The following is a 15,912-nucleotide window of genomic DNA, read 5'->3' as shown; positions in this document are numbered from 1 at the left end:
TGGTCCTGCTCTCTAAATAATTAAGGCAAAATTTCAAAATGGTGCAGCCTTATGAAAATAGTGCCAAGAAGGATAAAGCTCAGTATTGGCTGATGTTTGCAAAAGTGATAAGAACAATGAAAAAAGCTCTTTTGGCTTCTTTTCAGAAGAACAAGGATGAAACAGATGAGCAAAATGTTAATGACAAAGAAGGCAGAACTCGGACTCATGAAGGGATACTTAAAGCAGTAATTTTTATAGGATTTGGAGCTGGAAGGGACCTTAGAGATCATCTAATGCAATCCCTTCATATTACATGTGAGGAAATTGAGGCCCAGAGACATTAAGTCACTTGCCAAAGTAAAGAGTAAGTAACAGAGCCAAGATTTGAACCGAGGCCAGAATTCAAATTTACCCCTCTTCCCATCACATCTATCGAGTCTTCACTCAGTTCCTTTATCAAGATGGATCTGGAAAAAGTCAAACAGACATGATTAGAAAGGAACTAGAATTCAACATAGGTAAGGAGACAGGAAAGATTGAAGAGACAAATATCCCAATTTTCAAAAATACTGACTATGTAACTGGACAAATCACTTTAACCTCTCAGGTTAATTAAGCTTAGAGAATCCTCTAAGACTTTTTTTTTTACTTTGAAATAGCAATTTACTTTTCCAATTGTATGTAAAGACAATTTTTAACATTCATTTTTTTTTAAAATTGAGTTCCAAATTTTTCTCCCTCCCCTCCCCTGTCCTTTAGATGATAAGCAGTTATAGCTTATAGGTGTACAATCATGTGAAACATATTTCCACATCAGTCATGCTGTGAAACAGATCAAAAGGAGAAAATCATAAAAAAAAAAAGTAAAAATAGTTATGCTTTGATCTGCATTCAGACGCCATCACTTCTTTTCCTTATCCAGGAATTCCTTATATCGGCGAAAACACAGGCCTATAAAACACATTGCTGACTTCTACAGCTTGTAGTTACCTTTGGATCGCTGGATCTTTACACAGCTACTACATTGGGGGATACTAAGGGCAGTATTGGAACGACGGGCCGAATCTAAGAAATTCATATTTTTAGACCTGGAAGATACCTTAAGAGGCCATCTAATCCAACTCACTCATCTTAATGTCCAGGAAACTGGGGCATGAGGTCACACATGTAGTAAGTGGAAGAGCCAAGATAAAGACTTGGATCCTGTGACTCCAAATGCAGCAGAACCACTGTTCCAAGCTGATGAAATGAAACAGGGCTAAATGTAGAGTCCCTTACTTATGTTTAAAAAAATAAAAACCCTAAGTACAGGACCTAGATTGAGCAGTTCTTGTGAAAATGTCCTGGGAATTATTGTTTTCTGCAAGTTCTGTGATGTCACAGTATGCTATGACCATCAAGGAATATCATGCTGCCTTGTCATCATTATGAAACAAAGGCAGAATGCCTGGAGCAAGGGAGTTCATCATATCACTGCACTCTTCACCAGACAGGTCATTTCTGGTGTCATGCTTAAGGGAGGATATTGGCAAGCTGGAGGGTGTCTAGAGGATGGCAGCCAGGCTGGTTAGAGGACTTAAAAGTCCTGATGTGGTAATGGAAGTTAAGGCTGGAGAAGACCCAGGGGAGAGATAATCACTCTCTTTAAATATTTTGAATTGCTATCCTCTGGAAGAGGGAGTTGATTTAGGATGTGTAACCAACTCCAGTAGGGAACTAGATCCAATGGGCCTGGTCTGTGTTCGTCCTTCGTTTTTGAAGAAGACCACGTCATCAGAGCAATGATGACATGACTTGAGTGAGGGAGGGCTGTGCAAGGTCACCTGCCTCACTTCTCCTCCTCGGCCATCTGGATCCAGTGACCAGATATTCATCAGAATGACTGGAGAAGGCCCAGGATGCACCTGGCCTATTGAGGTACTCACTTAGAGTGAGGTAATTCCCATTCTGTGAATAGGCCTCTTTGAGAAGTAAACAGAGCAAAAGAAAGGAAAAAAAATAAGTAAATGGAGCTGGGAGGGAAAGAGCAACAGTTACTATTGATAATTATTCTGAAGCCAAGAGTGTGGCAAAAAGAAAAGAACCCTCAAGTGGAGTTTAGGCCAACGGGCAAATGCTAAATGAAGACTGATTTCTATTCAATATAAGGAACTTAGAGATCACAGACCTAGAATTGGTAGGGCCCTCCAGGGTCATCTTTTCACAAATGAGGAAGCTGAGGGCCAGAATTGTTAAGTGCTTGCTGGATGTTGCCAATTGAGAAGTATCACAGGTGGTATCTGAACCCAGGTCCCTGGATAGAGGGGAGGGATAACAAGAGCCCCTAACTGCTCACAATGTCTGCAGAAAGCAAGAATGGCTGTTAGCACACCAGGTGACTGCAGAGGCAGTGCACCTTCTTCTATATTATGGAAGAACTGCCTAATGACTGGTGATGTCCCAAAATGAAACAGCCTGCCATTTTAATGAGTCCCTCCTCACTGGAAATATCAAAGTGGAGTCTAGATGCTTATATGTCAAAGATATTAGAGAAGATATTCATACAATGGACAAAAATGCCCTGTGTAACTCTAAGATGTGGTTGTTTTTAGTTGTGTCTGACTCTTCATGACCCTATTTGGGTTTGTCTTGACTGTGGTCTGGAGTGGTTTACCATCTCCTTCTCCAGCTCATTTTATAGATAAGAAAACTGAGGCAAACAGGGTTAGGTTGCTCAGAGTTATACAGCTAGTAAGTGTGTGAGGCCAGATTTGAACTCAGGAAGATGAGTCTTCCTAACTCCAGGCCTGGCCCTCTATCCACTATGCCACCTAGCTGCTCCAACCTCTAAGATACTGTGAAATTAAGAAAGTAAATCTGAACCAGAGAGTTTCTGCTATTTTCTCATTTCTTAGTTCTCATTTTTTTTAGACTTGAATCTAGCTCACTTTGGGAGTTTGTCTAAAAGCAATAGGTACTGTTTTGCTCAACGGAGAGGTAGGGCCTTCTCAGCTAAGAATCCCTCAGATTCTGAGATGACAGTACTGAAGCCCCTTATTTTTTGCCCAATTCGTTAGTGAATTGTGAACAAATCTGAATGTAAAGTGAATCTGTGATCTCAACAGTTTGGGTATTCCCCTGCAATGACACAAATCATTGGTGATTGGTATCCAGGTCCTCCAGAAAACTCATGGGTAGTGCTGCTCTCTGCCTGTTTTATTGTCTCTTGCCAGGGGACCCGCCCTTCTTGTTGAATTTTATATTTCTCTGATTGTTTATTTTATTCTGGTCCCTCTTCTAAATTTCTGACTTCTTGTCTCCAGAGCCTCATTATCCTGCAAGATTACATCAACCCTGAAACACACTTCCTCTGTACCCCGGTCCCACCTCGTGCCCCTGTCTCTTTCTGACTAGAGAGGATGAAGTTGGTAGGGCTTCTTCCAGATCCTCCATTTAAGGAAGGCATCAGAAAGCCATCCCCTCATTTCCTAACCTCACCATTCCCCCCACCACCACACTCCTGGACTTCATCATGGCCCAGTTAGCCGCCCCCCACCACCTTTTCAGCTTTTTTTATGTACTGTCTCCTCCATCAGACTGTGAATTCCAGAGGGCAGGAACTATCTTTTGATTTTCTTTAGAATGCCTAGCCCATAAAGGACACTTAATAAATGTTTATTGACTGACTATAGGTTGTAGCTTGCCAGCTCGTTTACCCCCACATTGTGCTTCTCCATGCTCATCATTGGTAAGGAGAATCTAAGACCCACACACCATAAGAATAATATTCATGTTTTAAGTGACAGACCTTTTGGGAAGAAGCTTGGGGTATTTAAAGAAACTTTAAAGTTTTCTGAAGGCAGTCCTTTCCAACCACATCTCCTGCTCTAGCTTAATTCCAGACCCAATGAATGTGTCCATTCTGTCCCTACATACACGCACGCACACACACACACACATATATATACATATTCATGTGTATGCATGCATACATGTGCATATATAATAGCTCGATTATAGACTAATGTGTGGAATGGCGAGACCCCCTACTCAAATTGACTACTCGGAGGCATCTCAAGGTACAAACAGGTTTTCACAAGAAGCAGGTGTCACCTTCACTAGGCAGTCTAGAGAAGGGAGGCACAGTACAGAAGCAGAAGTAAGTGAGATGAGGAGATTGTGAAGACTTTTCAGAATAAAAATATGGGGAATATGGGATTTTTTAAAGAAAATTTCTCTCCCATAAGGCTTCTCTCTCTGGATACCTGAAACTCAGGTATCCAGGGCTTGTAGATGGTCAGTTGCCCCCCCCCACCCCCACCCCTTACCAGCTACCAGCTTTCTTTGTGAAAGTGCTATGGGCTGTAGGCGAAACTTGGAAGTTACTCAAATCTCCCCTTTGTTTGTTGTACTGTTGCCACATCAACAACAAGAAGTTCCCACTTCTCCCCCTCCCCTCCTTTCTAAAGCCACATTAGCAGTTAAGTTAGATATTAAGTTAGATATTAGATGAGGTAATTGTATTGGGATAGGTGAAGATTTCCTGGGATTTGTCTAGTTTTTCAGGCTCAGATTATGAGCCCGCCTCCCAGCCAATGGAGAGGTGGGATTCTCTGCATTAGGGTATAAAAATTGTGCTTCAATTTCTGTAAGTTGTCTCCCTCTACCAGATTCCCCGACCTGGTGGAAGGACGTCCCTTTCTCGAGAATTGTAATAAATCCTTTTCTTTCTGTTCTTGTTGAGAAACCTCTTCATTTATTTAAAATTTTGAGTAAGGGTCTTTTTATCCCACACAGAAGCATGATTATATAGTCAAAAACCACAAACCCACTCCCCTTACCCTTTTAGTCAAGAGCCTGAGCAAGCAACTTCTTTTCAGAAATTTGCCCCAGATACAAGGAATAAGGAAATGAAATTGAGCAAACAAGGGGAGAGGGATGGTAAGGTGGCTTCACAATTTCGAGTGCCCCGTGTCACTTGATTCCCAAGAAATTGAAACTTAGGCCCAGGGTCAGATCTACTTTAGGGTTAGGTCCCTGAGAAGTCTTCACTATCACATTCACTATTATACTAATGGAAAAATTCTATGGGTTGTCCATCTAACTACATGTCATAATCTGGGACTGGCACATAGAAGTACTAAAGGCTTATTGACTGACTAGACAGTACATAGTCTTCATCCACTTGGTTTATCTATATGAATAGTTAGGCCAAACTCTTTCGGTGTTTGCAGATCTCTATGCGGTCTCTGGGATTGATATAATTAGCACAGTGTCATCTGCAAATAGAAGTATCTGGAGGACCTCCTAACCCATAGGGAATCTCTCTTAATTTAGATTCTACACCAGATCTTTTCTATCGCAATGGTTAAAACTTTGGCAAGCATGTCTCCATGTCTTATGCCTTATCTTGCATCTATGACTGGAAGTCATTTAACTAGGTTTTTCTCTGTTGTTACATCTTTCAAGGAATCAGATAATTCAGATGTGTGGGTATGAATCATCTTGTTGGAAGAAAACCTTGAAGGCAGTATTTTCATCTGCCAACTGAAGTGCTTTTAAAGTAATCAACAAACAAACAATAAGCACTGTGCCCGGCGTATAGTAAGCACTTAATACAAATATTTGTTGATTGTCTTCTCTGCCTCTTACCATGAGTTGAAAAGAAAGCAGAATGCTGTCACATAGGACTTTCATGACATTTTGCTGACATCACCTACACGACTCAGTCAAAGGGTGACCTTGGATCAAGATGGAAGCACCAGGGGGTGTGAAGAGGAGAAAGAAGGACTAGGAAGCAGAAGGAAGAGATGGAGAAGAGATCCATGTGGGTGGCACATCAAGGCAGATTATAATCCCAGTATGCCTCAGTGAACGACTGCCCTGGCCCACAAATTCAACAGTTGGTGACCAATCTTTTGGTTGTGAGATTCTCTGAAATTTCCTCAACTGATCCTTAGACAACGTCTGTCACTGGGTCTCTTCTCAATGCTTTTCCAGTGTGGTAGGATGTTCCAAAGCTGAGGAACTCCAGGCATAGCTTTTAAGAGCCCCTGACACAATGAGGCATTTGATCAGGATGTTGAAAACCCCACCTCACCCCACTCCTCTCATTGAAACTTTAAAATTTCTCAGGTAAAGAAAAATAATATTATTTTAAAACTCAGAGGGAGAAAAAAAATTATCAGATGCAGTCTACAAGATAATGAAATTAAAACTCTTTATTCCCCCTTCCTTTAAACAAACCCTCCAAAACAAAAATACCACCACCCAAGAGAGTGACCTTGGGAATAAATGACCAAGAATAAAAATGTTCCTTTAGCCTAGATAAGCAGAATGCAGAGGCTGCTCACACTTGAAACAACAGGCTTTTCAGGGACTTTATCCTTAACCTTGCTCTGCCTTTTGGGAGTTACCATTCAGACTGAAGCAGAGCTTTGCAGACACTGTAACAGTTGCAGATCTTTTTGGTTAATTCTATACTTTGGTACAAATGGATCCAGAATTCACACATGAAAACCTCAGTATGTGTGTATGTATCTCCATGTATCTATCTACACAGATACATAGACATAAAATAAATTGAAGGGCCATGAATTCAATTCAACAAGTGCCTATGATACACAGCAAGCAGAGAGATAGCATGATGTAGCTGCTAGGGAATGGGCCTCAAGGCCAGGAAAACTGGGGTTTTCATTCTGCCAATGACATGTACTGGCTTGTGTGACCTTGGGCAAGGTTATCTAAGACTGTGAATTGGGAAGAACATGCAGACCTGCCTTGGTGGAGGGACTTTCTTCACCTGGGAGTTCCCAATGCCAATGCATTCTCAGGTTCAGTCCTTATCCCTATATACCAAGCATGACAGTAGGCCCTAGAGTTATAAAGAAAAAAAATTAAATAGTTCCTGCCCTGACAGAAGTATTTCCCCCTACAACTGGAAGAAACACAGTAGACACATCTAATGCCTGGAGCAGCCATGGTGGGAGTGGGGAGGGCAGCCAACTCATTAGCCAACATATCTCATGATTTGTGGCATGTTTGGTACTTTGGTCCACTGTCATGTTTGTAATTTCATCAGCTCAGGAACTCCCTTCACTGATGCAGATTGCAACCTCCCCACAAGTTCTCATTGTGTTTTTCTACAGATTTTTCAGAGGATCCATACTTCGGTATGGATAATATCAGAGTCCTGGTGTCCTCCCGTGGACATTTCCTAGGTTCTTTTCTAGGCAGTAACACTTAGGCATTGTAGAGGGAGAGGATGGCTGTCCTCTGAACGCCAGAAGTGGATTTTGGAATCAGAGTCCAAACTTCTCATTTTACAGATGCCCCCCCACATCTAGAACATACTCTCTCCTCAATCCCTATCTTCCTTCAAAGTTCAGCTCAAATGCTGATTCAGTAATGACTATCCACAGGAAGTCTATCTTGATTGCCTCCCCCTCTTCCCACCCCAGTGGTTGGTGTCCTACCCTTCTGAAAATGACTTTGTATACTTGTCAGATTTACTTTTCTGCGCTCAGGCTATTTACTTCCATTAAAATGTTAACTCCTCAAAATTAGGGACTTTTTGCAATCTTTGTAACCCTTGCGTCTAAGGCAGTATCTGATGTACACTAGATAAATAACAATAGTAGCTAACATTTATACAGCTTTTACTGTGTACCAGGCAATGTGCTAAATGGTTTGTAATTATTATTTTACTTAACCTGAGCAACTACCCTGGGAGGTAGGTGCTATTATTATCCCCATTTTATAGATGAGGCAAACAGAGGTTAAGTGACTTGCCCAGAGTCACACAGCTATTAAGTGTCTGAGACTGAATTTGAACTCCAGTCTTCCTGACTCTAAAACTGGCATTCCAGCTACCCAGACACCTAGCTAGTTTGTTGAATGAATGAATGTGAATTCTGAAGAAAGCACTGAGAGTTTTAGATGCATCTTTCATAGCTGTTGCGTTTTCTTCCTCCTATTCTGTGTCAAAGACAAAAAGGCAACGTTTTGGAAGAGGAGCCTCCAAAACCCTTCCTGGAACCATCTCCAATTCCCACGTTCAGTATAAGGACAAGAATGGTGGGAGATTTAGTGGAGGAAATCACTCCTGTCTTTTTTTATGTTAATTAACTGTCCACCTAAATGTTCACACTCTCTCTCTCTCACTCACTCTTTCTCTCCCTCCCTCCCTCTCTCTCTTTTTCTCTCTGTCTCGCCCTCTCTCCCTTTTCCTCTTCCTCTCCCCTCTTTTCCCCACCTTCCTTCTCCCCTCTTTATTGCCCCTCTCTCTGTGTCTCTTTGTCTTTCTCTGTCTCTGTCCACCTGTCTCTACTTTTCTTTCCCTTCTCCCCTCTTTGTTCCATACAGGTTGTCTGTGTCTCTGTCACGCTGGCTGTCTAATTTTGTTTCTTTTTCAGCCCTGGGCTTGTTGGTAATACTTCTTTCACCATTCACATACCTCTTTGTCTGGAGAAGAGATCTGATGTGGCAGGTTTTGCCAATTCCCAGGTTTTGCTAGTCCTTTTCTGGGAATTATTTTTGACTCCTAGGAAGAAGCATTTTTCTCCTGGGTAGTGGAGACTGGGGGAGTAATCCTCTCCTATGTCCTACCACTACTTCCCCTAGCACACTTCTCCCCAAGCCTTGGCCCTCCTGGTCTCTGAGATTCTAGGAAAAGGTATACACAGTCCCACTAAGACCACCTGGCCCTTTGGCAGCAAATGAATAATGACAGTTCATATGCATGTAGCATTTTAGTGTTTACAAAATGCTTTACATAAACATCTCATTTGATCCTTAAAACAACCCTGTGAGATGAATTGCTGTTATTATCTCTATTTTACAGAGGAAAAAATTGAAGCTCAGGAGCTGAATGTCTTGTCTGTGGTCATGCAGCTAGTTCAGTGTTAGAAGTGGGATTCAAACCCCAGTCTTCCTGACTCCAAGCCTGGCTCTTTCTATGGTGTAGCATGACTCAAAAAAGAGTCTCTCCAAATTAAATTATAATTCCATGCCTGAATTGCTGGTGTCCCCAAAGAGTGGAGTGAGGCCCTTAATCACACACACTATTTGTTAAGTACACTCAGAAACTTGTGCCAGGGACTGAGAAAATCATTTATTATGCTTAGCTGGCAAGCTCAGGGACATAATGGAAGGGGTGGGGGTAGGGTCCTTTCTCTCTCTGTATCTCTGCCTAGGAGCCCAAATTGTTCTAACTATACTACTATATTATATTTAATGTTATTTATATATAGGCATTCACACACACACGCACACACGCGCACACACACACACACACACACACCTTTGCTAAGTACAAATTAGCAAGGTTGTACAAGCCAAAATGCTAAGCCGGATGATGAAAGTAAAATTAGGGAGTGAACTCATCATGAAGGGCTGATTTAGTGCTTATACACTAAGACATTTCATACATTGCCTTTTCTAGAAAGCTGTGCTGTGCACGTGACATCAGTTAAGCCCCTGCCATGAGACACATGTCATTCAGATTGGCCTTCCCTAGAGAGGCCGTACTGGAAACATGAGAACCCTGTGCATAGCCGCGGTCAGTACTGTAACAACCAGATTTTCTAGCCCTGATGCCTGTCTCTGTGGGTTCTGGGAGCATCTGAGGATTACCCCCTTCCCCCAAATTCTCATACCCAGCCAATAAAAATATGGATTTGCTATTACAAATCTAACTCTTCCAAAGCCCTGGATAGGCTAAGTCATATACTTTTATTGTACTTCTTGAGCTTTCCTTGTGCACATCTAGCCTTATATTCCTTTTTTTTTTTTAGTGTTGACACTTGATTACAACACTTTGAAAGCACTAAAAAAAATACAAATTATTTTTTCAGTGCCCCAAATCACAGAACTGAAAGCATCCCTACAGATCATCTGGTTCATGCGTCCCCATTATTAGTAAAGAAGGTGGCGTTCAGAGAATGTAAATGATCTGTCCAAGGCCACTCTGCTTTTAAGTGGCCGAGCAAGGGACTAAAGCCCTGATTTCCTGACTCCTCTTTCAGTGCTTCTTTCATGAGATCGTGATGTCTTTGTTAATGTAGTTTTATGTGACTGTTACAAAACTGCCCTGGGATTGAAAAAAATGGAAGAAGATGTTTTTGGAACTCAAAACTGGGCCAACCTCTAAGCTCAAGACTTACAGTCTTTCTTTACTCATCCTTCAGCTCCACAAGTATTTACTAAGTGCCAAAGATAAAAAATGAGACCATCCTTATCTTTACGGACCTCAGGACGACAGTTTTGGAGCTACAAGGAACTCCAGAGTCCAACCCTCTCATTTTACAGAGGGGAAAGCTGAGACCCGGAGAGGCTAAGTGATTTGTCCAAGGTCACACAAGACATACTTTGTAGAGTTGGAATTGTATCCTGTACATATCTTATTTGTACATAGCTGTTTGTATGTTGCCTCCCCCATCAGACTGAGCTCTTCCAGAACAAAGATTGGTTTGTTTCTTGAGAGGCTGGGATGGGTTTTTGGTTTTGTTTTGGTTTTGCCTTTCTTTGCATCTCTAGGGCTTGGAATGTAGTAAGCACTTAATCAATGTTTGTTGACTTGACTGGGTCCCCTGCCTCCAAATCTAACATCCATTGCATTGTACCATACTGGCTCTCCTTCACACCCTGATTTTATTAGTTGGGATTTGGCACCTTAACCTTGAGAGATGACTGAAGGACACACAGCCGACAAACTGGCGTCCAAAAATAATCATGGTGTTAACCCCATAATGATTTTAAAGGGGAAGGGGGAAATGGAAGGGCTAGGAAAGCTTTATCTCTTGACCCCCAAGAAAATCATGGAGTACTCAAATCAGAGAACCTTAGATAGACTCTGATGCTACGCCTGCATTTTATGGTCCTCAAAGGATAGAGTAAGGACCTTAACAATGTGTACTATTTGCTAAGTACGCTCTGAGACTTCTGCTAGGAGGACTAAAAAAGTATTCAGTAGATAGCATAGTAAGAAACTGTAATGGGAATTTAAGGTTAATGGTAGGTGGAAGAAGAGTTAAAGATCTTCCCTGCCCATTAATAGGTCTCAATAGCTTTTGTTAATTTCTATTAAGGCACTGGGGCATAGGGTCATACCTTCCTGTTCTAAAAAGTGCATAAATACTCTGAGGTAAGGTTTTACTTTGGGGCTTACTCACTGTATGTGTTTGTTTGGCCAGATGAGATTCTAGGCAGCTGCTAAGCAGTCTCCTGGCTTTGAAAATACAGATGTTGGTGCTTTACCCTATGTACGTATGTAATGGTCAGACAGTTGGATCTGCCTGTTGAATTGTGATGTATATATTGTTTACGGTCAGACAGTTGGAAGCCCTGTCTGCTGGTTTTTATTTCTCTGAAGTTCAAGGTGCTGATTTTTTTCCCCTGAACTAAGTGAATGATATATGTGCTTGATTAAAGTAGATTGTTGACCTCTCAAAGTTGCTTTCCTTTTAGAAAAGCAGATCTAAGAACCTGTAGAGCAGGCCCTCCAGTGTATGCTGGGGTCCTTGCTGATACAGAAACTAGGCCATTCCTCAGGAAGGAACTCAAGGGAAGAGGAATTTATGTGTATATATGGAATTGAGTGCTGTCAGAAATTTTCCTTAGGCAAGGTAAAAACTACATCCATTATTCCATTATCCTCCAAGTTCTTGATACACGGTTCAGGAGAGGCAACGTACAGCTAACATGAGAAGGACAAGAAACTAGTTCTAGGAGGACAGAATTCATTGTTGAGGAGAAAAGGTCTGCAAAGTGTCTGAGGTTGCATATTCTAACATGATAGCTACAGGTTTTTATAAGGCTCAGGAAGCCATTTGATAAGACAAATCCTACTGCCTTTTCCCTCACATTTAGATAGTGGATTTTCTCTACTTTGGGGTTTAACCCTAGCTTAGGAAAAGGATAGAATTCCCGTGGAGATGGACTTGCATCCTTTAGATACATGGAACACATGTCCTCTGTCCCCTAACTAAAGGAAATGTGGAACCAGATGCTTCCAGTTGGTCCTATGGTCCCCATGATGGGGAGGAGAGGTATGTAGTGCTGTGCCAAAAAGCATAAGCAACTAAATCAAGTAGAGCTACCCACTTTGTGAGCCACTAGGAAAAATAGCTTCCAGTCTCTTTCTACCTGGCCTCTTTGTTGGGGGAGCAGCCAACACTGGCTCTCCCTAGGATTTCCCAGTGGTGGGAGATAATGTTTCTGTCTATCTGACCCTCCCCAGCCCCTTTCCAGCAGCTGCTATGGCTTTATGCATATGAGAGTGGGAACAAATGCTTGACAAGGTGAGGCCAAAACTGGATTGCAAGTCTGGCAGTCTCCTCTGCTTTGTTTCTTTCCCTGTGTACAGATGACTGAACATTGATCCTAAGACACTGACCTTTTCATCTCTAATACCTACCTCATAATTTCAAAAGTTCAGGAACTCCTGGGTGCTGACTGGCCAGAGCACATGTTTTCCCCTGAAAGATTCCAAAGTATGCATGGCTAGGAGTTCTATGAGCCAACCCACTAATATACTACAATGAGACACACATGGAAAGGGAACTGGGAGGTCAGTCCTGAGCTGTTTTCATGTTGAGCTGATGTGTTGTGGTCAAAGTAAAGTACAAAACCAAAACTTTTAATAGAATACACAGTACATACTACTGTAAAAGTTAGTTTGAGCTGAAATGGACCTTCAAAATGATCTGGTCCAACCACCTTACTTACAAATGAAGAAAATGAGGCATGGAGGGAGGAGTAGAATGTCTTCATCAAGGACACAGAGCTGGTCAGTGGCAAATGCAGGTTTAGAACCCAAGCCTCCTAAGTCTTAGTCCAATACTGTTTGAGTTCAATTCAACAAATATTCATTAAATGACTATTACTGTAGGAGGAATCATAAAGTTGATGAGGATATAAAGAAAAAACAAAATCATCCCTGCCTTCTGCATCTTCATGACCCTTTTGGGGGTTTTCTTGGCAAAGATACTGGAGTGGTCTGCCATTTCCTTCTCCAGCTCATTTTACAGATGAAGAAATAGAGGCAAGTAGGATTAAGTGACTTGTCCAGAATCACACAGCTAGGAAGTATCTGAGGCGGGATTTGAACTCATGAAGATGAGTCTTCCTGACTCTAGGGCTGGCGGTCTGTCCACTATGCCACCTAGCTTCCTCTATATCCCTCCTGAATCCTATACTATGAATAAAGAACAGTTTGAACAATAGTAGCTCTTCCAATGACAGTTCTAAAAGGTTTCCAGGTTTACACAGCACTTTCTTCAACATAACCCTGAGAGCAAATGGACATTATCATGCCCATTTCACAGATGGAAAAACTGAGGCTCAGGAAGGTCTCAGACTTGCCTAAGATAACAGAGCAAGTAAGTGTTAACGTCAGGACTTACTGTATTTCCAATCATGCAATTAAAACATTTCTTGGTCATAAGAAAGTTCTTTCATGTCTGCTGATGCAAATTATATGCAAAAAGTTGTGTGGAAGTAGATTCAAGTAGATGGTCTGTCCTGATCTTTTTAGGACTGCATGGCATAATGATCAATTTTACACATACTTTTTACCCATGACATTTCTGAAATGTCACTTTAAAAGCTGGTTTTGTTAACTTTGTACCCAATTCTGTAACAAACCACTGCCTCATCTTACACTAAGGATGGTGTCGGGTCAGTGGAAAGCTACTGGGATGATTACCTCCTTTCATGAGAACAGATTTTCTGGGGTTGCTAGCTGGCAAAGGGCTTGGTTTAGCAATGCAGGGTCATTGATAATTTCTTGGAACATTTTTTTAAAGTTTGCTACTATAAATCAAGCAGTTTGTAGCATGAATTATCACTAGTTGGTAAGATCCAGCCCAGCCCATCATCAGACAGCAAAAACATGTTAAAGTTGCTCTCACACTTTTCCCCCTTCTGTTGCTCAAGCCAAACAGGCTGATTCGCTGTTCCCCAAACACCTCCTTAATTTTTCCATGTTGCTGCTTGTGGAGATGATATTTACAAAACACTTTGCAAACCTTCAAGTGCTATATCAACGCTAGCTATTATTATTGCTGCTGTGGTGGTAATTACCTAAGTCCAGAGTGACTTCTTTCTAGTCTCTACTGGTTCATTGTTTTTGCCTTTCTTTGTAAACCCATTGCTTAGTGTGGGCACAAAAGAAACACCTACTAAGTGCTACTAAGATTGGCTGATGGCCTACATGTCTTTTAAATCAATCACCACCTCCTGCAGGAAGTCTTCCTTGAGTCCTCAGGCAGTAGTGTTATCTTTTAGGATCATAAATTTGGAGATAGAGGGGATCTCAGAAGTCATATAGCCCAATCCCACATTTTGTAGGTGAAGAAACTGATCCAGGTCAAGTTCTGATCAATGAAATGTACTCAAGGTCACACAAGTAATAAGTAAGAAAAGCCACTAGGCAGCTCAGGGGATGGAGCACAGAACCTTGAGTCAGGAAGACCACAGTTCAAATCCAAACTCAGATACTTACTAGCTGTGTGAACCTGGCCAAGTCATTTAACCTCTGTTTCCTCAACTGTAAAATGGGGGTCTAGTCCAATTTGAAATCCTTTGATTGCAATGGAATTTATGAATAACTTATCAGCCCTACTAGACTATCAATTCCTTGAGTGTAAGGATCATATCTTGCTTAATTTTCTATATCCTCCATCCATTGTTGTGTTCATCCTTCATTTTCAAAGAAGACCTTGACATCAGAGAAATGATGACATGATTTGCACTTGACTTTGTTTTGAGTGAGAGAGGGCTGTGCAAGGTCACTAACCTCACTCTCTCCTCCTGAGCCATCTGGTTCAATGACCAGATATTCCATCATCTAGCACAGTGAATCATATATATTAAAACCTTAATAAATATTTGCTGCATAAATTAATAAACTTCAAAAATTGCCACATTTTAGTGGCATGATATAACCTGATTTTTAATGACTTAATTGTAAAATGAGGCAAATTATGTCTTTTATTTTTGGGGGGGAGAGAAGAAAGGGTCCTAGACTGTGATCTCATCTATAGGGAACTCTTCAAGTCATAGAGAATTGTCTAAAGAAGTTGTTAGTTGCCCATGGTACCACAGCTAGTTTGTGCCAGAGGCAGGATTTTAAAAATTAGGTGTTTCTGACTCTATAGGCAGCTTCCTACCCCATAAACAGTGATGTACAAGCCCTCAGAAAATCCAGTTCTTTAGATTTACAACTGAGCCCAGCATTGGACCTTTAGGGAATAGTCCACAAATACCTCTTGCTTGGGTGATTTCAACTGCTTCCTATTTCAGAATGTACATAAATGGCCCTACTTTCGACCATTTTATGACAGCAGCATAAAATAAAAAATTGGTTTCTTAACCACGTGAAGTATACAGTACAGAGTACTATGTGTGTTCTTTCTAGTATGACTGATAATGATATTCATTAAGCTTGTTTAATAAATTCTGAGGCAAGGGCCAATTTCAACACCTTAGAGCTAGTAAGTATGTATGTACAATAAGTTATAGAACATATATATATATAGGATATATGTCCAGTAAGTTATAATTAACTAGAATAGTCAAGGCAGAATTAGTGGTCCTTCCCCATACTGATTCTTTAGGTTGTGCTAGCTGCTTTCTCTTCACCCTTGCACCCTTGCAGGGTCTCTTTGCATGCAAAACATAAGCCAGTTTTTTCTTCCAGTCATTTCAATGTCACCAGAAATGTTTTTTGGAGCCATCTTTATAGTCAAGCAATCTCCAAATGATTTCATCTTTCACTACCTGGGACTGATTTATAAAAGAAGCTGTTAAATTTGACATTTGGTCATTTAAAAAAAAATTAAGTGATCAAGTGATCAAAAATCAAGATATATAAAATTTTAAAGTTTTGAACATACAAAAACAATGAAGAATTAGAAAGGAAGCAGGGAACTAGAAAAAAAACATCTTTCA

General features: G+C 41.1%; 1 long non-coding RNA gene across 1 annotated transcript in view; it reads right to left on the bottom strand.

Annotated features, from left to right (window-relative positions):
* Positions 1-204: 204 nt before the first annotated feature.
* The window catches only part of LOC140514201 (uncharacterized), a 57,176-nt gene continuing 41,468 nt past the window's right edge, over positions 205-15,912 (bottom strand). Inside the window, exon 5 of the long non-coding RNA XR_011970469.1 lies at positions 205-449. This is a non-coding gene — a long non-coding RNA (uncharacterized lncRNA). The remainder of the gene's footprint in view (positions 450-15,912) is intronic.

The sequence above is a fragment of the Notamacropus eugenii genome, chromosome 7 (genome assembly GCF_028372415.1).
Source record: "Notamacropus eugenii isolate mMacEug1 chromosome 7, mMacEug1.pri_v2, whole genome shotgun sequence".
NCBI lineage: Eukaryota > Metazoa > Chordata > Mammalia > Diprotodontia > Macropodidae > Notamacropus > Notamacropus eugenii.
Note: the sequence above shows the minus strand (reverse complement) of the source record. Positions and strands in the feature narration are given on the sequence as shown.